We start from the raw sequence: 27,573 nt of genomic DNA, 5'->3' as shown, positions 1-27,573 counted from the left end.
GACAGCTCACGCTTTGCAGCAGTCGTATCCAGAAAGAAAAAGAACTGTTACCAAACAAGAATGAACAGAGTTATAACTCCTCTCAGGACAAGGAATTCCTGGAGGCAGTGCTTTTGGCCAGGAGAGGCAAGTAGGTGGCTTTCCAACAGCCACCTCAGCCCACGGACCCTCCAGGCACTGCTCTGGCCAGTGGAGGTGCAGACACAGATGGCCCCACTCTGTTTCTCCCATCCTCCGAGCAGCAGCGTGAAGCTCAGCTCTAAAAGCACGTCCTCAGTGCTGCACCAACAGCCCGAGATCATGCCAAGTCTATCGAGCCGAGGGGGAGGACTGGAGTCGTTTCGAATCCCGTAACCACCGGGTGATAGGGGGGAGCAAGACAGTCTTCAGCCCTAATTCCAAGCGCTTTCGGGTGCGTGGGGGTAAACGCGGCCCCATCTGGGCTCTGTGTGAGTATCAGCAGGCCCAACGGCGTGAGCCGGCGAGCAAAGGGGCCCGCGGCTGGGCGGAAGGCGCCTGCAGATGCTGGGTGACGAAGTGGGGCCGGGCGCCCTGGCGCGCGCGGCGGTGATGTTTGGGGAGCAACACGGGTTGCTAGAGGAGACGGAGCCCGCTCCCGCGTCCAGGGCGCGTTGCTGCGCGACACGGGGAACACTTCCCAAACCAAACAATGCCAGGCCCACTGGTCCCCAGCGCGCGCCGCCAGGGCAAGAGCGCACTAAATATGTCAGCGGGTATTTTCAGAAGCCTGGGGAGGATTGACAAATAATGCTCTTTGCTATAGTAACTGAGCAGGGGGAGGGCTCGGGGGCCTGGGGGTGTGTGTTAGGTGCTCTTTTTTTTTTTTTTTTTTTTTTTTTAAGTAAACACATTTAGTACTCTTTAAAACAAACGCCCAGGAAAGGAACTTTTTTAAAATTTCATTTTTCCAAATGTTACTAACCTCTTTTAGAAATTGTAACAAGCAGCCATCCCCTGGGGCTTGCTGCACAAGGAAGACCCACACAGGCACCCCATGGAAACAGCTACCCAGACAGACAAACCCCAGCATTTTTCTGGCTTTTATTTTTTTCCTCCGCTTATTTTCAGAGTCCTATAAATTTCCCAGGAGAACTGGCGATCCCTTTCAAGGGCAGGTTTGCTTTTTGTTGTGGTACCTGGGAGTCCTGCAGTCCCCAGGATATCAGCACTGAGAGTCAGCTGTGGTTTGATGGAGAGCATAAACTCACCTGAAAGATTTTTCTTCTCATTCCATGAGCACGGGGAACTAATTTAAATTAATTAATTACCATTTTTTAAATTAAAATCTGAGGCAACTAATCACAAGCAAAAATTCAAAACCACAGGATTTTAATGGAGAGCTTACACCTATAGAAATAGAGACTTTTGTTGGGCTGGTGGAAACAAGTTATTGTCCTGAGTGCAGTGGTATGATCTAAAACAGAAAGGTTCTGCTGGGCTTGCTAATCATCATTAAGGACATGCGCTGCTGTCATAGCCTCCCAAATTCAATAGGAACAGAACTGGGGCAGAATTTGTACTTTTAAATTTAAGCCTGGGCACGGGCATCCCGTCAGCTCACCTTTGCAGTGATTAGTGCTAAATATTATCACTGCAGTAAGTCCAGGGTGCTCTCAGTGTCTCCTTTGTGCCAGTTTCTCTGGTCTTTATCTCCTACCAGCACAGTCCAGGGCACTGCAGCAGGCCTGCAGGAAGGTGCTCACTTCTCTGAGGCAGATGGCACGAAAAGCAGAAATCACCTGTCCATTGGATTTAAGAAGTGTTCTAGTACTGAGTACTTTTTATAAGGTCTTCTGGAAATTCTGTTCTTCATTGCAGGATTTGATTTTCAAACTATGGCTGACCTCAGCCGCCAAAGCACTCCTCAGTCTTCTAGCAGACGACTGCATTTATCACTTATCTCCTCCTCAGAGGCAGTCACAGGCCTCCTGCTCTGCAGAAGTGGAGGCCCCAGAACAATTTGGAACATTGGAGCATTTTGGAACAGGCTAGTGATTTTGTGCTCATGATGCTCAGAGTGGCATTCAACAGAGAGCAGTGGCTCATGCAAGAGCCAGTAGCTGAGCACAGCTTGGCACCTTAAAAATGACAACTGGAAACTCAGAAACATCAGTACTTGAAGCATCTCTCCAGCAAAGCAACAGAATGCACATCATTTGCAGCGATTTGAGGTGAAATGGTAGCATTTACACTCATTATGGAAACTAAACTCAAACTCCTTGACACTATCCTCTTCCTTATCTGTTGCCTTATGGTAGACTTCAGTCTCCAAGCTGCATGAGATACAGTTAAAAGATGCCTTAACGTTGCGACCTTTGGCCAAGTAAAGGACTTCCACAGATGATTCTGGCTAAGAGGAACATCTCTGCCACGACAGTGGGGCACGCACAGATGACCAGAACCAACCTCCTGATACTTCCAGTCCCATTGAAATGCCAGTGAGGCGCACCAGAATCTGCTGTCTAAGACCCTGCTGCCCCTTGGTCTTTCCACCAAAATTACCAGAGCGATCTCTTGGCTGGCGTTAGCCCAGGTCCTATCAACTCTGAGCGCAGGAGGCTCGCTGCCATGAAAGAGCAACTGTTCTTGCTCCTTATTAGGATGGGCAAACTAAGTCCAAGACTTTTCTCGTTCCACTCCTTTCTGCTACATGCCCTCGTTCCTGCCTTTAATATGCTAAAAAGTTACTCTGAGATGAGGAAAATACATTAACATTGAGAGCTGACACCTCTCTTATCGCAAGTCGGGGGGGAGCTTCAGTTTCGGTAGTCCTGTTACTCCCACAGAGCTGTACCTGCCAGGAAGAAGCTTCAGGCTTTCTAACTTTTACTTAAAACATCACAAAGAACCCAATTTCACCATTTAAACCGTCAGTCTTCCGAATTTTTATCTCCTAGTGGTTTTTAATACAGCCTTATAGTCCTGGGGATTTCTGGCCTCATGTTATTCACAATCATGTACTAGGTGAACTTCCTTTCCTGTCCCCCAAAGTATCCTTTTACTTTTGCTTTCCATAAAATGAAACCTACATCCACTTCTTGCGATGCTGGAAGAGTTAATGTGTGACTGCAGATGCTATTTCCAGTCTATACAGCATTTACTGCCTGTGCTGAGCTGTATATTGAGGAGACCATGAAATTCTAATGATCTACAGACTGCTGGAGATACAGTCTTAAATAGAAGGAAAATGTCGCTTTGAGAGGTTTTTGCCCATTCCATCTCCAGAAACCATACAAAACTTTAACACCTCCCTTTAGCTAAAGCTTTCCAAGTAACACTTGAAAAACTGGAAAGGAAAAACAGATGGGGGCGGGGGAGCAGCCGGTGATGATCCCACAGAGCTAAAATATCCATTAGTGGTAAATTCCACCACCTCCTCCCCCTTCAAAAACCCAAGTGCATGGGTCGGATTCCACCCGCGAGCTGAGAACCCAGCTCCAGCCACCCTCACCCAGAGAGGCCTTTTGATTCTCCTGCTTGTCTCGGCAGCTGCTAGGCAGCCCATGCAGCAGCGCTGCTCATATGCATTAAGTATTAACTATTATTTTATTCCTTTTCCCTTTTCCTACAAAAAGGCAGCGACCTCAATTCCCAGCAGACCATTCTCACTCCAAAGCCAATGCTGGCTGAGCTTGGCTGGAAACAGAGGCAGAGCCACAGAGGGGTTGAGGACACCCAGGTTACTCAGCCCTGCGGGATGCTCTCAAAGCAGGAGCTTTGGGCTTCACGTGGTTTCCAGCACCCGGCACTAGCTCCCTATCCCGAGCACCCTCATTTTTGGTGTGCCAGAAGATGCAGCCACCCTCTGGGGGTAACGGCCTCTCCGTGCAGGGACTCCCAAACCCTTGTTTCAGTTTTGTGCCCAGAATGAAGGGGGTCAAACATCCCCCCTGCTTCTGCTGCACAGTGCTGTGAAAGAAGAGCTTCATGTTAAAACATGAAAGATGAAAACATGAAACATGAAAGATGTCCGCCCTTCAGGGCTTGTAGCATTCCGTGTGATGATAAAGCCCTCATTTTGCCAAGACAAGGCTGTAAAGCAGGGGAGGCAGAAGCAATGCAGTTGCCCTGTCCAAGTGAAAGCTAAGGTAGAACTTGACAGACTACAAGGAGACTGGACCCTGAACCAGTTCTGCTACCATTTGGCAAGCATCACCTCCACAAAAGGCAACTTTTCTGGAGACTTCAGAAGATATTTTGCTTGAAAAAAAAAAAAAAAAAAATCAGAACTGTGACAGGACAAAAGAAGGTAGGTAGCAGTTGCCAGCATTCAGAAGTGGCAAGAGGAGATGCTTCAGGTCAGCAAAAAAACTTGGGAGACTTACTGCTCGAAGTCAACCATACAGCTTATCATAGCACAACTTGGGTTGGAAGGGACCTCATTCATCACTCAGTTCTAACCCCCCTTGCCACAGGCAGGGACACCAACCATAAGATCAGGTTGCTCAGGGACTCATCTAACCTGGCCTTGAACGCCTCCAGGGATGGGGCATCCACAACCTCTCTGGGCAACCTGTTCCAGTGCCTCATCACCACCCTCACAGCTTCACAGTGAACAGAAAGCATCGATATAACAAAAATAGGGTAACAGCTCCTGCAGGACACAATGCTAACATGAGAGGCACTCTCCAAATTACTTGCCAATTTGGATTTAAGCATCTCGTATCTGAAGAGCAAAAAAGTGTGAACAGTCTTAGGGCAAGAATATTTTATGCCAATAAGTGAGCCATCAAAAACCAAGCAGTAGTAATATAAAAAGTCTCGTCTAAGTTTCTTTCATCCCTCTCTACTAGGATACCTGTCCAAACAGGATCACAAGACCATGCCTCTATCAATAACTAGCCCAGCTCCTCCCTTCCTTCCCCAAAGCAAGCATGCGTGTGCACACAGGAGAAACAGGGCTGCTAGAAACCAGGGAACTGCAGCTCCTGAACCAACAGCAGCATTACTTTCATTTACTTTCACTGAGTCTTCCCCAACTGTGGTAGGTATTTCAAGTGCTCTGTGTGTATGTCCAGCTTGATCAGCAGTGCAGTAAGAGGATCTAGAAGGCTGGCATTTGAAGAGAGCCTCAGCATACACTCTGCCAAGGGATTGTGCCCCTCTGGGGGGGGGCTGTCCCCCACCAGACAACGCCAAGATCAACACATCCTGCTTCTGAGAGCTCGGTCCCAAACTTAGTGATGCTCCTGGATCAGGAGCGGCTGCCAGAACAACCTGTCGTAGCAGAGGAAGGTGCTGCTAAGGACAATGACATATCAGGAAGAGTGGTTGCCAACAAATTTTCACCTGCAAGACAAGGGCATGGCAAGGAGCAGCCTGCACACAGCTGCTGCCCTGGAACCAGAGCACTCTTCAAGCCCAGTGACATTTCTGAGTAATTACCAAACCTTAAGATCCATTATGATGGTAATTTGCTGGCTAGCTTTGCAGGGAACTGTAATTAGATGTCGTGTAGCTCCGATACAAACTGGGAGGAATGCTAGGAATGCCCGAGCTTACAAACTGGGCAGCAGCAGGCTGGAGCAGAGCCCACGCAGGGAAGGTGAGGAGCCCATGCACACTTCCAGCACCTCCAGAGCTGGGAAAGGATCCCGGGCACAGGGCCTGCTCTCCACCCAGCTCCCCAGGTGCACAAAGGCCCCACTGCAGCCACAACACCAGAGGTGAGCAAGGCAAGGAGGGCATCGGGTGTGCTGAGCTTTACATCCTTGTTCTCCTCCCCACATGGGTACCACTCCGTCTCCTACTTCACATTTCCTCATTCCAAACCAAGGAAGTAGGATCTGCCATAACCGAGAGCATCCTACTGATTTATGTCACTAGCCTCATTCAGGTTTTCAGGCTAGATGTTTTAATAGAAACCAGACAGAAAATGTTTGTTTTTCAAATTATGAGACATTTTCAGGGCTGGGGTGGCACTTGTAAGCAACAATAGTGGCCTACAGCTGAGAATGACAAAACCTTTTAAAATTAAAACAAATTTCTTTACACACAATGACTGCCGATTTCACAACTAAGAGACACAATAATGGCTTTTATTTTAAGAAAAAAATACTAGTGTCACAGCACATTTGGAACCACAAGCAGCCATCATTTCATTTCTGAAACATACCTATAAAAAGGGCTGCCAGATGTGATATAAATTTTCTTCCATAAAATGAACTGATTAAATGAAAACTAAATTGGAGTCCCTACAGCTCTGTAACAGTAAACTTCACGTAACAGTTTTGCAATTTGCAGATGGAAGCATGGAATAGTTTATTCATTTGGAGTCTAATGCAAGTAACTAATTACTCTGCAAAATTATATTCTTTAAACTATCAATAGCAACTAAATTAGGCAAGGGTGGAAAAACACATCTATTTCCTCTAAAAAGGAAAGCTGTCAGCTCTACCCTCCTAAGGCCAAAGAATCAGCATAGCAAATGCAAATTAAAAAAAATACACAGCAACATTTGCAAGGAGAAGTTTTCTAGGAATACTTTTTTCAGTCAAAAATACTAACAGCACTAACAGCACTGTACAAAGGAGAAAAAAAAAGGCAAAACAGCAGAGTGAGAAACAATATCATAAGCATCAGCATCTTCTCCTGGAAGAATGCATGGTGAGTTGGATCAACCTGACAAAGGCAAGTTACTGCCCGCAAGACACAGTGGTTGGGACATCCCCTTGTTTTTATTTAATGGATGTTTCAAATGGTGACAGCCTGCTGTGCTTGTTCACTCAGGCTCAGTTTAAGTGGTGAGAGATGCCCAGAGTTGGCTGAGGGTCCCTCCTGTGCCACCAAACGTCCACGTGCACCTCACCAGCAGCCACCTAACCAAGAGCCAGAATGTTCTTAGTCCCCTATCATGAAACCCCCCAGATTTTTATTTTTAAAACAAATGAATGAGATGGCCACTGTGGGGGAGGAATCGGGGCTCCTGAAGGAATGTGGAGCTCCCTCGCTAGCCAGATGTTTCCAAATTCACATAAAGAGCCTAATTAACAGTTCAAGGATTAATGAAACTTGTTATTGTTGTAAGCAAGGTCAGTCTCCCTTGCAGACACCACAGCTTAGGAGACTTTTGTATCAAAACTGGATAAAGCAAGAGTAGCTCCTTTCTTCCTGGAACAATAAGGGAGGTGCAAAGATGCTGTCTGAGCTGCAGCACCTGGAAACCAAAGCCTACAGAAGCACAAGCTGAACAATGCGGTCTGAAGCATCCTCCAGAGCTGCTTGAAGCACTCACCCATGCTGTTTTTGCCTTTTTTTTTTTTAAAAAAAAAAAAAAAAGCAAAAAGCACGTGGCAGAAAATAGTGAATTGCTCTGAGTACTCAGTGGCAACTCTGCCCCTGTTCTATTGCAAAGAACAATGAAGATTTGTCATTAAATGGAGAGGGAGATCAGTTTGAGACATTAGGAGTCAAGATCCTACTCCTCTGTGGGGGCTGGTAAGCTTTCAATGGATTTTTTCAATAGGAGAGATTGCACAGGTGGCTTGATTAAATCACCTCAGACTGATTCTCCTGTCTAAGCTGTGCAGCTTAAAAAGCATCAGAGGGATCAGTCAGCATTCACATCTTCCAGTGGTATTGAGCATTTACTTTTTTTCTTTTTAAATTATGAATTGTTTAGCTATTGACCCATTACTGCTCTCCACCATTTTTTCTATCATTAACTGAATTGCATAAAACCAGGCTTTAAAAAGCAAACCAGAAGGTATGTGATAACACTAATCTCCCCATATTCTTCCTATTTGCAGCTTTCATCCCCAACAAGACAAAGAGAAAAAAAAAAAAAAAAAAAAAAAAACTTAGGAAAGGCAGAGAGGACAGGTTGAGGAGCATTAACTGTGGATGGTTTTTGGCACTGCCAGATGAAACTCATTTGTTCTGTTACTCAAAGCATGGGGCTGGGGTTTCTACAACATCCATACCCTTTCATACTCCCTGACTCAAAGGTCTCTCATGTGCTATGATCCAAAGGTATTTACAAGACAAAAGTGCTTCAAACAACTTGAAGCATTTTCAAAAAGTTTGCAATACCTCTTGGAGAGCCTCAGTGAGGCAGGTAGCCAGTAAGGACCATTGCACTGCCAATTTTAAAAGCAGGATGATTCGCACCCTTAAAAAGCAATTAACTTGTTCTGGCTCATTTATTTATTGAGATGAGATTCGAGTGGGGAATGGAGGGAAGAGTTTCTTTGCTGCAACCAGATGGAATTCCAAATCTAGACAGTTTAGTCAGTGAGCTAAGGGGAAGATGTCAAAACATGCTTTCCATTAATGTAATAGCAGAAAGCACCACTGGTTTCAGATACTATATACAAACAATTACTGTTCTGCTAACAGAATCCATGCCAGTACAAGAGATTTTATACCCATAGTTAGTTTAAAGTAACAGCAACAGAGTTGTAAGTCAGCAATAAGGTATTTTATTCTTAAATATTTGCTCGGGATGCTACTTGACATCAGACTTCAGTCAAAATAAACTTTAGCAAATGATATGTTACATGATCCCATCTGCCTATTTCAAAGGCAAAAAAAAAGTAGATTTTGTTGTTTCTGAATTTCCAGGTTCAGCCTTCTGAAACAGGAAGCTCAGGTTCTGTTCTTGTTTAGCATGATGTAAATCAGAACTGAATGGATTTAGTTCATTGCTATAGGTCAGAGAAATACATCCAATAAAGACATTAATGGCATATATATATATATATTTAAATCAAGTATGACAATTTTCTTTGTGGAGTTCTACTTACTGCAGATGGAGGAAAAAAAGAAGACAACAGTGTCTCTCTACATCTGCACTTAAACTGCTGAAGCAAAACGCACTCCAGTAGAACTAATGCAAACTGTAATGCACATTATTTTTTTCCCTCCCACGATAGCTACATGCTAAAAACGTCAGCTAACTGAACGGCCAACATTGACATGAAGCTTTTGAGGTCTCTTTCAAAGGCACAATTCAAATAACAGACTCAAAAGAATACCACAAGCAGTTTGTCTGAAGATCACAAAAGACATTATTGTGTCTGTCTCAGATACAGTTGCAGCAATGATGCTCCAAGCATTTGCAAAGAACAACAACAAAATCATGTCTGCAGCCTTGATCTCCAGTTCTGCGAGAGCACACACACGTGTGTCCCAGCGAGAGCTTTGTTTGTACTTCTGCAGTGAGAAAACACTCAATGTTGTTACAAACTCATGAAAAGGCACCAGCACAGAGATTAGTTTTCAACACACTGTTGTCTCAGAGGAATAGCACAGTCAATGCACTGTACCCAGCCGAGTAAGATTTCTGCGGGGCAGACAGTAGGGCAGACTTAAAACTAAAATCCTCTGTTATGACATTATTAGACCCACCTATTATTGCATACCTTCTGTAACTGATCCTGAATTTTCCATTCATCAGCACATGCTACTGCTGATTTGGGGGAAGATGATGCTTCCAGGAAAAGACAGTAGGCTCAACCCTTTTCTTATTTTTTTGGTACAAGCTACTGATTTTAATAGACCTAAGAAAAAGGTATGAAAATTATTTCATAAAGGCCACAGGCTATCAATTCTTACCATCTCTCAATTCACTGTGAGCCTAGGATGGCTACAAGCCAGAACTGTAAAATAGAAATATATCCATACACAATTTACTTTTCTCCAACAGAAGCATCACATAGCGTTGAGGCTAATCACACAATTCAATCCTCATATATGAAGAAACCAGTTAGAAACTGGGAAGATGCATTCACACCACAAAACATTTTGTCATCCAACATCAGAATGTAAATCCAACCAAGCAGTTGCCAAAATAAAAGCTATGACAAAAATTCCTTAATAATAGACTAATAAGAGACTCATCACCGAAGTATTAGGTAATTCTTCAGGGAACATGAATAAGAATTGCAATGTATGATGTATTGATTTAGTTATTTGGTGGTACTTAGGAAAAGAGCTTGAGTTTTAAGGACAAGAGGTTAGAATACAGCTGTAAAAATTCAATCCCCACATAAATCATCTCTTGAAATGTGCAAAGAGAGGGAGTTTCACTGAAACTCTTGTGTTTCACATCAGATACTGCAGAGCAGCATAGAACAGAGTTTTAGCTCTACTATAGATCCTGCTCCCAAATATTTTTGTTCAAAAGTTTACTTTTTGAATGCACTCTACAAAATGTGCTCACTTGGATTATAAAACAAGCTGGGGAATCATAATACTGGAGTCACTTGAGCAAAAACTTGCCCAATCACTCTGCTCCCTAGAAGCGTCTCTCAAATTAAGGAATTCCAAAGTTCTCTCCTGTCCCACCCTCTGAGTTTTCAAGACTGAAACATGGCTCTGAGTGTGGTTTCAGCATCTTCACCAGCTAGCACCCTGCAACATCTCCAGCCCTCTGACAAGGGAAGAGCAAAGTGGGGAGTCACAGCCTCCAAGCAGGTGCTTCTCATGGATAGCAGCTCCCACACAGACGAGGGGAGCCAAAAAGGCAGCAATTGCACCAAGCACTTCTCAAAGGAGGACATGGAGCAGCCAGAGCTGGGTTAGGTCACTCCTCTGCTCTCAGTGTCCTCATGGCAAAGGCAAAGGTTTCTGCACAAAATATCCTGAAAGGGCATGAAGCAAAGCAATAATGACACCATCGAAAAAATGCATGTTTGATTTTGATCGGTGAGTAAAGCAGCAATCATTTGAGGATTTCAAAGTACTCTACAAATACTAATTCTTCCAAGACTATTCACCTCAATTTTCTGGCTCCCAGAAAAAAACAGGTATTGAATTTTTTCCCTAATGCAAAATGGAAATGAAAGCAGAGCAATTGAAGCAGAGTTTCCCACGCAGACTCAGCAGCCACAGTAGATGAGGAGCTGGGAGCAGCAGCCAGGAGCTGCTCGATCAGAGATGAAATTCATGCCCCACAGCACAGGGAGCCCTAGGGGGCACAGGGCTCCCATGGAAAGCCAGCGAGGACCGTGTCTCAAGGCAAGGAGATGCATCAGAAACAAGGAACCAGCACCCTTCATTGAAGCTTATTTGGGAGCTATGCTATAATTTATACATATGTTTGTATACATATTTTTAAATAGATCTCTACACATAGACATACAAATATAGATCCAGTGTCTGAATTAACACATGGAGAGATTTTGTTGACAGACATGCCCTCAGATATTTTGATATTAAAGTGTTTACTTTCAGTCCTCATTAAGGTAGAGACGATTAGCACTTTTTACACATGAGCTATGAAGACATGGTACCTGTGGAAATAAGGTCAAAGAACATGTCCCTGCAGGGCAACAGTAGGGGATTTAAAAACTCCGAAGCATTACAGTAAGGTGCAGAGTGTTTTTCCAGGTGTTTGCAGCCAGGAAACATGCAGAGAACTACCCGGTCCACAGCTTGCATCTGAGAGACTTGCCCTACTGCTCCCGTAACCCAGGGCAGCAGACAATGGAACAAGCAGAAGGGCATTGCCTGGCCCTTACTCTAGTGTCCCCAGGGAGACATTAAGAACTAGAAATACCGGCTCCCAAAAAATAAACTCCAAAATCAGGGTCTGCAGTTTATTAAGCACTGACACCACAGCTCCCTTGTCTGTGTGTTTCCACCCCACAGGTAAGGGAGGGCATTTGCTCTCAGCAGAGCAGATATCTGGCAGGGTTCTGTATCTCAGCAACCCTAAAGATCCTCCACATTCTACAGGCCAGCACTCGAAGACACATTGGGCTTTTCCCTGGTAACCGAAGGCTGTGGCTACAGCCGTTCCCCCAACAAGCAGGAGGATTACGCAGCAGGCAGCAGATGAGGCACAGCACTGGAATGTCTTGGACAGGGCCTGCAGCAGGAGGTTGCTGCGACCAGAGCACGCTGCCAGCACGAAATCCTTAACCCCCACATTTTCATAAAACAATCTTTCCTCTGCCTGTATCAGTGCTCTGGGGCTGAGACCGACCCCGTTGTACCTCTTGCTGCACTCCAGATAATGTATTTGCAGTTTACACTGTGGTTCCTGGTACTACAGCAGCTCAAACACTAATGATTTTTAATTGGTATTAGAGAAGAAATCTGAAAGAAGCTACATTTCCTTAGTGCCCCTACTTCAAGCCAGATTATGTTGTAGACCAACTCTGAGGTTTACCTGGATACTGAAATTCTGAGAACACAGAGAACAAAGTTTATTAAATGCTACAGAAATGTTGAATCCACTTTTTTATTATTATTTAGGAAAAAAAGTGTTTTCTTTAAGTTCTACACAACAGCTAGATTGGGAAGAATGAAAGTGTCAAAACCAGCAGTGGCAATAAACAAAAAGCACTTTTGGTGCCCCTGTACAACTTGAAACAGAAATTATCTGTCTTTAAACTCCTTACCTTACACAATTGTCTCTCATGTTTGCAGCATACCAGACAATACTCCAAAATGTCAATGCACAGTTGTCAGCACTGCAAGCAGAAGCCCCGACCACCCAGCAGCTATCTGGTAAATGTTTTCTGGTCAAGGTGTCAGGAGCAAACTCATGGAAGATATAGGAGACGTTTTCCCTCAAGGAGAAACACCTACACCAACAGACCTCTGGGCTAAGCCACAAGCAGGAACAGCCTCTACTTGTACGATGCCCAGCTCCAGTCAGGGTGCTGCAGGTTGTTAGCCTCAGAAAGTGAAGGTAACAGAGGTGGCACCTAGAATTAACAGAGAGAAAGCTGCATTCTGAGTTCAAACAGCTGTGGAAGACAGGTCACTCTTCCTTCAAGCATTTTAAGACCTTGGTGAGAGATTTCACTTCTCTGGTGAGTGCAAGTCTTCTGAATAATGCCAAGCATCTACCACATTAAAATAAATAAATATTTGCTAGGAAGAGGTAAGCTCTAAAGATTAGCTGGGTGTCCAGAAGCCAATATTTCCCTTATGATCTGTACTGTGAAAGAAAGATTTCCTCCCATGATTGGTCATTTAAGGTCATGACTATTTGAAAAGATCCACGTTTCATGTTCTTCTGGGGGGTGAAGGTAGAAGATTAAACATCACATAAAATATTTTGTTTAAATGCTGAAGACAAATTAAAGAGAACTGGTCCTTTTGCACTTACCCACATCTGCCCCAGTGTTTCACATCCTAGAGCTGGATTTCAGTTTGAGTTTTGGCTGTACCTTCCAGACCGCTCAGGGTGGGAGGGAAGAGAGAGAAGATAATCCTAGCACAGAGCAGGGAGGTTACACTCAGAATGTTACTAAACTCTTGCCTTCTCTTGCACAGTTTTGAGTATTACCTGTCTCCATGAGGTTCCTTTTTCTAAAGCATGTTGCACTCCCAGCATCCCAGATACCCTCCAAAATGGATTAGAAGAAATAAAATAACTAATGCAATTCCCCAGAAAAGTTGAATGTTTGACCAGCTCTATGTGTTTAGTAAGAAACTATCCTGAATAGTTGCAGGGTCGTCATGGCAGCAATGGGATCTTAAGCTAATACTAAAGAACAACCTAAAAATGACTAACCAGAGGGCAGCTAGAGGAAATCGCTCGTTACTCTTCAGTTACTTGCTTATAATCATTTCACCTGCACTTTTTCCTTTTTCCCCTCTTTCCTTGATGTTTCTTGTCAGTCTTCACTAATGACATCTCCAAAGGAAGGAGCACCCATAATTACATGTTCCGTTCAGTGGGGGCCTTGACTTGCATTAACCTTGAAGACCCACCAGCCACTTGATCCCAGTGCTTCACAGGCAATACTCTTGAACAACTGATGCATCACCACATAGGATCAGTGTTGATTTCACCTTAGCACTTCCAAACAAGCTGGGCACTTAAAAAAAAACAAAAACACAGCTCTGGAGACAGAACCCCCTTCCTTCACACCCAGATTCACTCATGCCCCAGGGACTTCAGTCATCTGTAGCACGCCAGCCGAGGAGACACGTGTGGATTTGCAGCATGCCTGCCGGTGCACACACGTGTTCAGCTCCAACAGGAAGGGAAAAACACGCACTCCAAAGGTGCACAGGAAAAACTGTAACCATAAATCTCTTCTCTAAAAGAGAAGGGGAAAATATAGTTTCCCTCAGCAGACACCGCTGTTTGTGACACCAGGAGCCACCACTGCTGTTGCCTCGCAGGAGATGAAAAAAAATAATAATAATAATAATAAAATAAAAAATAATAATAAAAAAAAACACAGCTCTCAGCATGGATGCAGCAAGCTACAGAAAGCTGTGTAGCAGCAGGACAGCCCCTGGGCAGCGGCACCCACAGAAGCATCCGTGCCTCCTGGTTTTGCTTTGCTTCTGCTCATGACTGGCCAGGAGTCTCTCCGCTTCCCCTGACAGCGTGGGGAAGGTGTCTGTCATTGGCCCTTCCTCCCCTCTGGTGATTCCTACCTGTCTTCCAGTATTTTCTGTTTAACGACTAGAGGCTTTGTAAAGAACAGATAGCCCAAAGAAGTTGGGTTAAGTCATCGCTGAGCCACGGGAGGCAGGGACATGCTGATCTTCACGGCGTGCTGTCATTTGTCCTCATGTGGGACAGCAGTCCTGCACACAAAGGCAGAGAAGAACCACCTTGAACAGAAGGAACAATTTGTGGAGACTGGACACTTACAACGCCAACCACCAAAATGACGTGTTGGTGCAGGGTATGGCCAGTTGGTGCAATTCCTCCTCCCATGCTGAGGATTTCCTTCAGCAAAGTATTGATCTGGGACAAGGAAAGAAAGAAACTGATTCTTTTTTGTATTTTCTTATATAAAGTCCTCGCTGGCACAGCATCCTGTGACCCCTGTTTCTTTGAAAGCAACTGCAACCTTCAGTTGTTAATTTCATTCAAAGCCCTGTCGCTATGACACCTTCATACTATGCTGAGACTTCTAAGCCATTTGTTAAATTCAGAAAAAGAAATTCTTAATTTCTTAGTAGAAATCTCATTTCGAAAAAAGAAAATATACTCAGCATTTTCCTTTAAATTACTTTTCAAATGCCTTCATTTGGCACTTCTACAACTCTTAAATCCTGTAGAACACCAGATTAACAAAACCAAAACCAGTCATAAAGTTTGGGAAGAGGCTTGCTCCTCTTGCACTTCAGAAATCTCATAGTGCTGGACAGAGGCTGCTGTACCCCCCAGGTCACAAGCGAGCACGGAGGTCATTGGAAGAGGAAGACTTTCAGTCATTGACATTGAGCCACATGTCTACATGCAGCCAAATGTTATTCTAACAAGTTGGCTGAACTATGCAAATTTTAACTTTTCTAGTCCTTGCTTTAGCTGGGTGAATCACAAACACAGCAATCTTTCATAAAAAGATGACCCAAAGCTGAAGGCGTTGGTTCTTCTCCCTCGATCCTCTGACTGGAAGCGGTTTTTGTACGACGTGTGTTGAATAACTGCCTCTATGCTTTCTGCAATGCGAAAAGTGATTAACTGCAGACAGTGCAGGAAGAAGCCCCGCGTGTGCTCCAAGTCCCAGCGGCACAGCCCCGGAGCTGGGGGCTGCGTGCCCGTGCTCCTCTCCCAGGGCACGCAGTCAGGACGCAGCGTTGCTCCAGCTGGCTGCCAGCCCAGCCGTAACCGTGCTGGCGTTTGTTGCATTGGAGAGACTGGGGGGGGATGGATGCTGGTTTAAATAGAAGCCCTGGCCCAGAAGGCGGGTGGTAAGATAAGCCTGTTGAATCAGCACTGCCCTCCCCGTTCTGTGACTCTGCACACTGTGGGTGCGCTTCAATTTCAAGTGCTAAAACTGAACGAGGGAAACAGGCGAGGATGCAATACGTGGGCTTGGGTTATAGGCTTGTATTAAAAGCAAAACCATGTTCTGATTAAACTTAACAGCTGTCAATGGTCCGAGGTGTTACAAGTACAAGACTATTTAAAGACAATGACTGGCACCATCTATTTTACTTTGACAGAGCTAGGAAAAGTGACGCTTATTAACCACTGACTGAAGCTCTAAATTTATGTCAGCTCTGAAGATGTTTTTGTCACAAAAAGGTAGAGAAATAACAAGTGCAGAAGTAACTTTTAGTGGCAATGAATACACTTAACTGAAAAAGCACAAGAGCTGGACCTGTTGGAGCGGGTCCAGAGGAGGCCGTAGGGATGCTCAGGGGCTGGAGCAGCTCTGCTACGAGGACAGGATGGAAAGAAAAGGCTCCAGGGAGACCTCACAGCAGCCTGCCAGTGCCTAAAGGGGCTGCAGGAGAGACAGGGAGGGACTTTGTGTCAGGGGGTGTAGGGATAGGACAAGGGGGGGGGTGGCTTGAAATGAAAAGAGGGGATATTTAGATCAGATAGAAGGAAGAAATTCTTCCCCCTGAGGGCGGTGAGGCCCTGGCTGAGGCTGCCCTGAGGAGCTGTGGGTGCTCCATCCCTGGCAGTGCCCAAGGCCAGGCTGGATGGGGCTGGGGGCAGCCTGGGCTGCTGGGGGGTCACGCCCATGGCAGGGGTGGGCTTTGAGGTCCCTTCCAACCATTCTATGATTCCTAATTTGCCAAGAGAGAGCAAGGATACACAACAGCTGTTTACATCATTGGAGGCAATACCTGTTCACATCTTCATGGATTACAGCCCTAAATTACAATTTCATATTTACACAGGCAAAAGGACAGAGCAAGTGCATGTCAGATGTACGCACAGATACACGTGTAACATGTGATTTAACACTGACTCTGAGGACCTTGCTCAGCCTCAGGCCTTGACACAGGAACCCCTTTCCCTTTCTTCCCCTCTGCAGGGGGCTCAACAGGGCACGTTGTGCCAAGCCACCTCGCAAGGATGGGCCTCAATCTACACATCCGACACAAATTTACCACACAAATTTACGTGACAAACACACTCTTTGAGAAGGCAGATCACAGGGTGAGGCTGAAGCCCAGCCTTGGGATTTTGCGCTCCATCTTGGGCCATTCCACCGGGAGCAGAGCTGGAAGGCAGGGTCCCAGCACGGGGACATGGTACTATGAGAAGAATTCATGAGATGCAAATGGCACAGCAGGGAAATGCAAAGCAGGAACTGCCTGTGGGAGTCCCATGTGAAGTTTGACAGACCTGGCTCTTAAATTCGTCTGTAGCACTGGATGCTCCTTATCACCACCTCTGAATTTATTGGTATCATTCCCATTTTGCAGAAAGCAAGTAGGGACAAAGAAATTCCAGTTGTCAACCCTCACTGGCTTTTGTGTGTTTTCAGCCATCAGGCCAAGATCTTGCAATTACACGAGAATCCCAGCTTCCCTTTGAAAAGATGAGCATTTCCAAACCCTGCTGGTACAGGTACAGCTTTGAGAACCTGAACTCCAAAGACTTAAACCAAAAAACAGAGCGCACACACAACATTATACACCAAAAGGCAAACGCAAAATGCCCCACAGAATTCAAACAAATCTCAGGTCCCTTGGTACAGCAATACCGAGATGGCAAGAATCAGCTTTTTCCTCTTTTTAAATACGATTTCCAAAATGAAGCAGGGTACCACTGTGGGAACCACCACACACCAGCCCTGCCGTCAGGCATCCACCACCACAATTTGGTCCCACAAGCGTGGCTTTTCCTCACCTGCCTTTGGCCATCTGGAGGTCAGACCGGAAGCTTTGCCCATCCTAGGCTTCCTCAAAGAGTGGGACAGGCACCTTGGCCTTGGCCAACCCAAGCCATCTTCAAACAGATAACCATGAGAAAAGCCTTCTGAGATGCCTCCCCCACACACCAGCAGCATTCCACTAGGAAAAGAACTTGAAAATAGTTCTTGAAAACCCAAGACCAGAGCAAATTAAACTTACACCAACTGAAGCAAACCCCATCAGAAAGTCTGAGTGGAGGCGCAGAATGAACCCTGGTGCAGGGGAGACAAAGTTTTATATTTTGCTGAAATTGTTTCCCCTCCCAGACCAGGGATTGCTGCATATTCTCAAATTATTTGTAGCAGAGAGAGAATTGGAAATCTTGGGCAGAAACAGATGAGAAAAACCTTGACTAACATCTCCGAAACTGGGTACGATCAGGTTAAAAATAACCCCCAGAGCTAAAGTATAAAGCACTTTGAAAAATTATTATTTATTCCTTTGATAACTATGGCTTGCTTCCTTCAAAAGCAACCCCCCCCGGGGGGGGGGGGGCGCCCCCGGGAAAGAAATAAATAAATTAGTTTCGTATCTAAGTCAAAGAACTGAAAGATTTGGTCAAACTGCAGGAACTCCTGCTCGAGGCAGGCACCAGCCCGGCCCAGCAGGGGAAGCGGCCGGGGTGGCAGCGTGCTTGCCTCCCGGGAACCGAGGCCCCAGGTCCGGAGGAGGACGGGAGCCGGAGGACGGGCTTGGTTCTCTCCCGGCCGAACACCGGTGCTGGCACCAGGGGGCCTTTTTTGGGGAAGAAAAGCGGTGAACCGGCCGCAAGCTGGGACCGCCCGAGCGCAGCTAAGGCTCCGCGCCGCCTCCTCCGAGGCGGTCGGGACCGGGGGGAGACAGGCGGGCACCGGGGGGGGGGCGAGCACCGGGGAGAGACCAGGAGGAGCCTGGAGGGCACCGGATGGAACAGGGGGGAGCCCGGAGAGAGGCTGGAGGGAACCGGGGAGTCACCGGGAGCCACAGCGGGGCCTCCTCCCGGAACTTTCCCGAGCCGCTCTGCCCGTTCCCTGCTCCTCCCTGGGGACCCTCTGGGGACCGATCCCCGCGGTCCCGCGGGGCGCTGCCAGCGTGCGGACCGGGGATCCCCACAGCCGCCCCCCGGCCGCCGCGGCGATGCCCTAAGCCCTCCCCCCCCCCATCACGCCCTAACCCGCTCCGCTCCCCCCTTACCAGCGGGACACCCCCCCCTTGGGTCCGGTTCAGCCCGGTCCCCCCCGGGGCTCCGCTCACCTCGTGCCCTCCCCGCCGGGCTCCGCCGCCCTCGGGCCGCCGGGGCTGCGCGGCGCTGCCGTTGGCAGGGAACAGTCGCCAGGGCTACGGTCACTATGGCGCCTCGCGCCGGGTCTCGAGGCAACTGTTGCTACCCTCCTCCTCCCCCCCCCCCCTCCAGCACGTCACAGCCCAACCCCGCCCGCGGAGGGGGGGGGGGCAGAGGGGGGCACACGGCAAGGCACCGCCCGTTGGTTGGCGTGGAGGCCTGTCGGTCAAAGGGAAGGGAGGGGATTTTATGGGAATTGGCCAATGGGAAGGGGGAGGAGGCAGGGCAGAGAGTTGGCGCGCGCTTTGGCGCTTCGGCGGGAGCTCGGGGGGGGAGAGGGAGGGAGTCGGTGTGGGGCGGGGCGGGGCGGGAGGGGCGGGAAAGAGATGCGGGTGCTGGGGTGGCAGGGTCAAAGTGGGGGCACTGGGGTGTTGGGGACAAGATGAGGGGAGGAGTGAGGATGATGCAGGGTTGAGGTAAGTGGGCAGGAGTGTGGACAAAGGGGGGAAACTGAGGTGACTGAGGACCACTGGTGCAAAGAGAGGCCAGTGGAGTGACAGGACTGAGGTAGCAGGGAGAAGGGGTGGCACTGGGGTGGTGGGGACAAGATGGGGTCGAGGTGACAAGGAAAAGATGGGGCTGAGGCAATGGGGACAAGTTGGGGGAGGAAGTAGTAAGCATGTTGTGAGATTGAGGCAAGTGGGGGCAAACAGATTGAGATGGTGGGGCAAGAGTGGAGACAAAGAGGGGACACTGAGGTGACGGGCAAGATAGGCACTGAAGTGATTGTGGACAGTGGTTGTGAAAGGGTTTGGTGGAGTGACAGGACTGAGGTGACAGGGACAAGATAGGGGCGAGGTGGTGGGGCCACATAGGGCACTGAGGTGACTGAGGACAGGGGAGACAGGAGGTGGGATGAGGCAGCGAGGGGCTGAGAGCAGCGAGGACACCTCGGATGGGGATGGGGACCTCTCCATGGGGACGGGCAATGGAGAAGGGAGGTGCAGGGGGAGGAAAGGGGCCCTGAGAGGGGCTGGTGGAGCAGGGGTGAAAGGGACCAGTGGGCACAGGAGGAGGTGAGAGCTCAGGTTGGAGGCAGTGGGCAGTGAAGGGCTCTTCTGGAGGAAGGGGCCTGCTGAAGAGGGGCTGAGGGTGGGTACAGACCCATCTCTGCCATGTCAGGGCAGCAGCACAGGTCCTCTGCCTCGTGCATGGCCGTGGGGACTTGTGCTTGAGAGGAAGGTGAGTGGTGAGGACAGCATGAGGACTTGTGTGGTGTGAAGTACGGATAGCTCATGGTTTGGGTCATGGTTGTGTCTGGACACCCCACACAAATCAGTGAGCCTGTGAGCTCCACATTCTTTATCAAAAAAAAAAAAAAAAAAGTTATTTTTCCTATATTAAATATTAAAAAGTTCCTGTTGGCTCATGAGTAACTGGCAAAAATCTCTGGAAGCAGACTCCTCTTTGAGCAGCATTTCTGTTCCCTTGCCCCTTTCCACCCAGCAACATTTGCATGTAAACAGGTTCTTTGTTTCCAAAGAGTTCGTTAGCTTCTGCTTGTTTCTCCATACCTGAACTAATAATTCTCCATGACATCAAAACCGTTCCCATAGAGACCGATCATGAAGTCACAAATAACAAACAGGATTAGAGACTGGAGTGGTGTACAGACAGCTGATGTAGACAGGGATCAGGAATCCTGTTTTAATGCAAATTCATTAGGAATAAAAGCAAATTGTTGTGTAGCATCACTGCATGCAGTTGCACAACTTCCACTTCACACCCCAGAACTGGCTGCACTTCTGCTGGGGGTGGAATAACATAGCTGGAGTATTTGAACTTACTCTTGGGGGATGTGGTGGATAAGGGTAGGAGTAGTATAAATTGTCACATGACACTGAGTTATCTGATTTAACAACAAATGTTTCTTGATGGAGTGTTAGTCACAGGTTTTAAGGAACCAGTCTACGAAACGCTTGGCTCTAACTCTTTCCTGTTGTAGCAGGAATTTTCTGGTGAGCCAAGTCTGCGCACAGAGCCAGAGAGGGTATTGAGGAGACATCTACTGGCTGCAGTGAGCTCTGAGGAACAGCTAATTGGGTCTGTGTTGAGTATAAATTTGCAGAATCCTGAGTGCTCGGATATGTATTTGCATGTGACTGGCATTGCAGGGCTTTGGGATACTACGCTGGGGAAAACCACCTACCACACCAGTAGCTGTGCAAGGTTGGAAGATCAGACTGATATTTTTACACTGTTGGTGGTGAGGGAAACAAAACCTAAACTACGGTCTGTGGATGGGATGCATAGAAAGCAGCAGCCACCTCACTTCTACTCTTTATCCCTATAAATGAACATCTCCTCTATATTGATAGCTGTTACCAGCAAGAATAACCACTTTGCATTCCTGGAAACAATTCAGCCTGGAAATGCAGCAGAATTTATCAGGTGGGGTTGCCTTAAAATCCCTTCCTAGCGTGAAGCACAGAGAAGAAAAATGAGAGGGACTCAAAAGAGTTTGCTATATGAAGAAGGGTATGTGTAGCCTTAGGCTTACATTTTAATCTTGACGTGAAGTCAAGACGACTAGTTGCAAGAACCCCAGCTCCCACTAACCCATCTCACCCCAGTCAATTTGCAAAGAGAGCCAAATGCTCTGATTTTCTATCATTTCATGCAGGCTGAGTTTTGTGTCTGTCCCTGAGAAAGAGAGGTCAAAGGAAACACTGATATCTCTTCTAATGTGAAGCTTTTAATCATTGTCACCTTGCATTGTAATAAGCGACAACTTTAAATGTATTTGAAAATTTAAATGGTTCCATTGTTCAAAATTTATAAGGTTTCTCTTTGCAACAAAAGGAGGATGATGAGGATGATGATACTGGTCATGGCTTTGTGGTTAAGTATAGTTTTGCTCCTAAAGAAGAAATTATTTATGAAGGCACGTATTTAAAAAGAAGTAGGGATGTTTCCTGTCACTTATTGAAGGCAACTGCAACAGGAGCGCACATCAAACCTAACTGCTTCAGAGCTGGCCCGGTCCACACAGAGTTCACCCAGTTCTGCATCCCAGGCACTTCTTTCCAGTCTAAAAGTCCAAGGGGTCTGGTACAGACCTGAGGTGGCCATAAGTCTTATTTTAATCACAGGAGCTATTAAGAGGAGAGGGAGGCACTCTGCTTCCCACTTCCTATCCTGATAATTTTAATCCTGGCAGTAAATCCTGCATGATGAAAAGTGATACGTGCTCTAGGTCAGTCTCTGTTCTCTGAATGGTTTTGGAAAGCAGGTGCTGCCAAGGAAAGCAGCATTTTTAATAAAGCTTTATGGAAAACATTTGTGTTTTCTTTTTTATTATTATTATTTTTTATTATTATTATTTTCCTTAGCAAAACCCAGCAGAATCTCTGCATGCATTTTGCAATGGCTTAGAAAAATCCCCATCAGGTATTTCAACAGGAATGAAGAGAATCACCATATTGACATGGAACAAAGAGGTTTTATGATGAAGTTTGCTGTAACGTTTTCTGAAAAGTATGTCACAACCTAAGCCAAGGAAGTGTGTGGAATTTGTACCCATGGAGATTCCAATAACACAGTCAGCTTCAAACACACAGGATTATTTGTTTCCTAGCCTATACCAGGAAAAGGGTTACTGGAAAAGGGGAGAGAGAGAGAGAAAGTGAGTGAGGTAATATAAATCAGAGACTAGATGGTGGAGGAACCAGGAAGGCTTGCTGATTAAAATTTGATTTGTCCACAGATTTGGGGCTTGTTTTCAGGAGGTTGCCATGAGTTATACAGAAAAAATTCCCAGAACTGAGTCATGTATGTGAGCTCTAGAGACATGCTGGATAAAATGTTCAGAAATTACAAAGAAAAATTAGTCTTAATGCATTGTAGTCCTTAAACCTAGGTTATTTAAAAATAGAAAGGTTCACATGAAGCTGTCATTGCTTAATAACAGTGAAACTGAAAATAGAGATGGGAATAATTTATGAGAAGTCATTTAAGACACATAAACATCACCAAAAGGCAGGACCTACTTTACTCTTGTTTTACCTGACAGGTTTTTTAACCTTACCTGCTCTTCAGGCTTCCTAAAGGTGGTCTGCCCAATCTCTCCTTAGCCACAGTATTTCAACTTTAACTGTCCTTACAGCTGGGCAGGTTCCCCTCCCCATCTCCAGCCTAAATCTCACTTGTTGCAGTTCAAGTTCCTCCCCATTGTTCTGTTCACACTGGAAATGGGAACCATATCTTTTTCTTTATAGCACCTTCCAACGTGTCTGAAGATTGCTCTCTTTTCTCCCCCAAATCTCTTGTTTTCTAAATTAAAAATATATGTATATATATTTTCTGTAAAAAATCCAGCTCTCTCCTACAGAAGCGCTATGTAAGTAGATGTTTTTCATCCTGCAGTTATGTGGTCACTTATTCCAGCTTAAGCACTTTGCTATGCATTTGGTCGTGTTGAATTCAGTCAGGCTTATTTCAGATCATTGCTCAAATTTATTAAGAGCTTAATGAAATCCTTCACAAGCACACGCAGTCCTTCACAGTGCAGCATTGCCTGCAACATGGTGTCACATATCTGTTATTGCTTTAGTTTTTAGGGCAGGATTGTTCTCTGCTTCGCCTCTTGCATGGCATCTGTGCCTCCGCAAAAGAAATGTAAACCATGTTCTGATATATTCTTACAGTTTTAGAAGTGTCAATTGTTATATGAAATCCTGCCAGCAATATCCTGAAATGCTTTCTAACGTCCAGACTACAACCTTTGATAAAGTACATGAAACCCTGGACATCAGCCTGCTCCCACCTGGGAACCTGGGTGGTAATCACAGGGTTTGTTATTTTTAATTAGGAACTGTCTGTCATTTGTTGTGTCAAGCTGGTCACTGGAATTAATTTTTCCTCATTTCTTGCACCTGTTGCATAAGCCAAATCTCCGTGCTTTCATTTCAGCCTGCATAGCACCAGGGTGGATCTGCTGGAAGCAGTCTGCTTTTAAGGAAGCTGTTGGTAAATAAAGCAAAGAAACGAGGCTGGTTCACGAGGTGCTGCGCTTGCTGCAGTTATAATAGCTCCTACCCACAGGAGGGCAGCTGTAACACAGTTAAATCCCATTTTGTAATCGCTGCCCAAAGGACCGGTCTGAATTGATTTGACTAAAAAGAAAGTTTAACAAAAAATAGTCTTACCTGCAAGTGGAATGGGATCATTTGAAATTTCATGCTTATAAGTGAAAAATGTAGTTTTGGTGGCTGATAATGAAACTTTAAATGAAATGATTGCCTTGAATTGTTTTTCTGATAAAATGAAAACTTTCTCAGAAGACTGAAAACAAAGCAAAAATATTTTTTTTTCTTTTTTTTCTTTTTTTTTTTTTTTTCCTTAAAAAATGTTTGCCTGTGTTCAGCCAGTTCTCATGAAGAGAATCCTTGTTTTTATACAGGCACCAACCCACACAGCACCTTACTATCTGAAAGCTTTCTGTGTCAAGTTCACCTGTCAATGTCAGATTTTACTGCTGAGTGATCTCAGTGCATCTGATGTAAAATACAAAGTGCCTTGAACCGGTGGCTCCCTCTGTCCATTTTATCAAAGCATAAACAGCATCATCCAATGCAAGCTAAGAATCATAAAATCATAGAATATCCCGAGTTGGAAGGGAACCATAAGGATCATCGAGTCCAACTCCTGGCACCACACAGGTCTAACTAAAATTTTAGATCATGTGACTAAGTGCACCAAACACTTCTTAAATTCAGACAGGCTTGGTGCAGTGACTACTTCCCTGGGGACTGTCTGAACAGAGAGAATAGATTTTTTTTTTTAATACTTTAGTGATAAAATTTAAATTAACAATGATTTTCAGTTGTGATGCAGATGGGATATGTTCTATTTTTGTAGGCAGGTTGCTGCTCAGAAGGGAGACTTGAGAACAGAGTAGATCTCTATACCAGCTACTCCCAAGAAAACCCCTTGAAACAACTGAGAGCAAACTGAAACAGTGGCTTTTCCTGCACAGAGCTGCCACATCTGTCAAGCACTGCAGCATATTGGGTGAGCGCCTGCTCAAATCGTAGCCCTAGGAATGTTGTCTTCTACCTCATAAATTTCTGAATTTGCTGCTGGTCAGATCACAACTCTCTTCAGTGCCGTTGGCTGGACTTAAAAGGAGCAATCTGTTGACCGTCGTCATTTCAAGGACATACTGGAATTTCCCAATGGCACCATCGTATACGTCCTCTTCTGCCAGCACACTCTGCCTTCGCATTTCTGCAGCAGTAAAGTGAATTCAGGGCTTCGATTATTCTAACGTTACAGGCACAGTCCTGTCCTATGAGCATAGCAGAGCACTGCTGCTTTCCTTTCAGCCTTATCTAAATTTAGAGAGAACAGGCAAGCCCTGAAGATGGAAAAAAAAAAAAAAAAGGCATTCAGCCCTTCTCTTGCCGTTTTTGCATCTCCTTTGTGTGGCAGCCAGTGTTACAACAGCCTGCAGCAAAATGCAGAGTGCAGCAAGGCAGGAGGCAGTGCACAGTGCCTCGTGTACCTGTTTGTGTTGTGCTCTGCTTGGAGTGGGGACATTGGTCTGAATGACTGCAAGCCTCAAGAAATGCAGGCTTCCTGGCTCACTGCTTGAGCCTGTGGACTTGGGCTGTGCTCTTTGAACAGGTTACTAGTCTCAACCTTGTGTCTTCACCCTAACAGTGTTTGTTTATTTATTTATTTATTTATTTATTTATTTATTTTCAGCACAGCTAGAAAACCAAGTGCTCTCTGACTACAGAAATCTCCTTTTTGTACAATTAAAGTACTAAGCATTTATCTGGGGTTTGTCTGCTTGGTTTTATCTGAGGTTTTATCTGCTTGATTTGGTCATAACTGTCTAGAAATTAGGGGGGAAAATGTGGGTGTATATGCAACACCCAGCAGGGAGCAGCGCCTCCTCGGCTTGCAGGAGCTAGGAGAGGATGTGTCCACAATTTGGACATAACCGAAGACTCTCATATTGATATAAGTAAATCAATATAGCTTGTGTCAACACAGCTTCTGTGTGGAGGCAATGTTTGTGTAAAAACTCAAAGCCTGAACGGTCCCGGCACAAGATTTCAATGGAACAGAGAAATTCCCTTCTGTAAAATACAGAACTTCCTTTCTGTTGCATTGAGTTTAAATTACTCTCCCTGCTTCTCACATAACAACAGGCAGGTTGGGAGGGAGAAACCAGCAGCCCTGTGAGGGAATGGCATACAGGGTAGCTGAGCAAAGGGCATGGGGTGATATGACAGGGATAGAACATAAAATCAACAAAACAGGGCACAGGTGGGGTTACCTCCAGCACCTGCAGGTAAGGAAGGAAGCACCTGAAAGGCACTTACATAGAGAAATCCCCCACAATCCTTCTAAAAAGTCAACATGCTGGGGTGCCTGTAAAAAAATGCAGGAAATATAGGAAATAAATTAGGTGAGTTAGAGATGTGTGCGGTTGCAAGGCCACATACTTGCTGGGATCACAGAGGTGTGTAGGATGGCTCCCATGGCTGCAGTGGTGCAATGGAGGGGTACAGGCTTTTTAAGAGGGATAGGCTGGGAAGCAGGGCATAAGCAGTCCAGGCAGTTCTGGAGTGTGTTGACAACTTCCTCACCCAAGCAACAGAGGAATCAACAAGGAAAGGTGTTCTGTCAGAGGCTGAGGCCAATGAGGATATAGTTTATATTTCCATGTTTAGTCAGTGCAGCAGCGTTCACTGGGACTGCAGAAAAAGAAACCCCAAGAACAAAACAGAAAAATTCCTACCCCCAAGCTGTTACTACTGTTGTTTCTAAAAATACCTTGCTTTAGAGCAGCTATGCCGGCAAAATAATAATAATAATAATGCTGTTTGGGCTTTTATTTTTTTTTTTTTTTCCTAGCTTAATATTAGTAATGGATAACTTCTGGTTGAAGATGTTACACCTGCATCAGTTTGTTGTATCCTAACAGGTAGGGTTATTTTTCCCACCTCTCTCCTGGCAGAATAACATGTGACTACTGCCCAGTCTACAGCTGTGCAAAACCAGTCATTAGCCCAAACCACCTCTTTCTGTGTTTTACACTAAGGTTATATGCTTTCCTGACACAAATGCACTGCTGGAAAGATTGCTGTCATAAATTTGCATTGCCTTCTCATGCATTTTGCAAGTGAATGTTACCAGTTGTGAAGTTGAGAAATGATCAGCAAAATTATTATCAGACAAAATCAGCTGCCTTAATTTAGGCAAGCTAGTTACGCTGCTTAAACCATATCAGTTGCTTTTGTCTGCAATGGCGTAACAAACATTTATGCACCAGCAAATCAACAGGGCTAAGAGCCAGCAGCTGTGGGGCAGTGGGTAGTGGCCTGGGCTGAGCTCTTTGCTCCTTGGCCTGCTGGGTCCCCAAGAGGTGTGATCTGCTCTCATGTAGGTGGGAAGGGTTGTTGGGTTTCTGTGGTGGTGGCGGCCTGGTGAAAGGACAGCAGCAGATGACTTCAGTTGTACATAAATGAGGTGTAGCTGACTATTTAAGGCTTTGGCAAACAACCTGTAGTGAACTTTGTTGTATCCATCCTCATTTTTCTATTCAAGATATCATCTGTGCAGCAGTGCCATTAGAAAGGTATGGCTGCTTTTTCACACTGCCACTCCATGTGCAGCCTAGATTTGTAGCCCAG

General features: G+C 45.8%; 1 protein-coding gene across 4 annotated transcripts in view; it reads right to left on the bottom strand.

Annotated features, from left to right (window-relative positions):
- Positions 1-18,963, bottom strand: part of RFX2 (regulatory factor X2) — a 65,030-nt gene extending 46,067 nt beyond the window's left edge. For 2 of the 4 annotated variants that reach the window (XM_035348268.1, XM_035348273.1), the window contains exon 1: positions 18,838-18,960. The gene's annotated coding sequence lies outside the window, so the exon portion shown is untranslated. Of the gene's footprint in view, positions 1-18,777 lie in introns of all 4 variants that reach the window. The other 2 variants (XM_035348271.1, XM_035348269.1) reach the window with 2 other exon arrangements.
- Between the last annotated feature and the right edge of the window lie 8,610 nt (positions 18,964-27,573).

Source organism: Oxyura jamaicensis, chromosome 28 (assembly GCF_011077185.1).
Source record: "Oxyura jamaicensis isolate SHBP4307 breed ruddy duck chromosome 28, BPBGC_Ojam_1.0, whole genome shotgun sequence".
In the NCBI taxonomy this organism is placed as follows: domain Eukaryota; kingdom Metazoa; phylum Chordata; class Aves; order Anseriformes; family Anatidae; genus Oxyura; species Oxyura jamaicensis.
The sequence above is the reverse complement of the archived record's forward strand: the minus strand, read 5'-3'. Positions and strand labels throughout refer to the sequence as shown.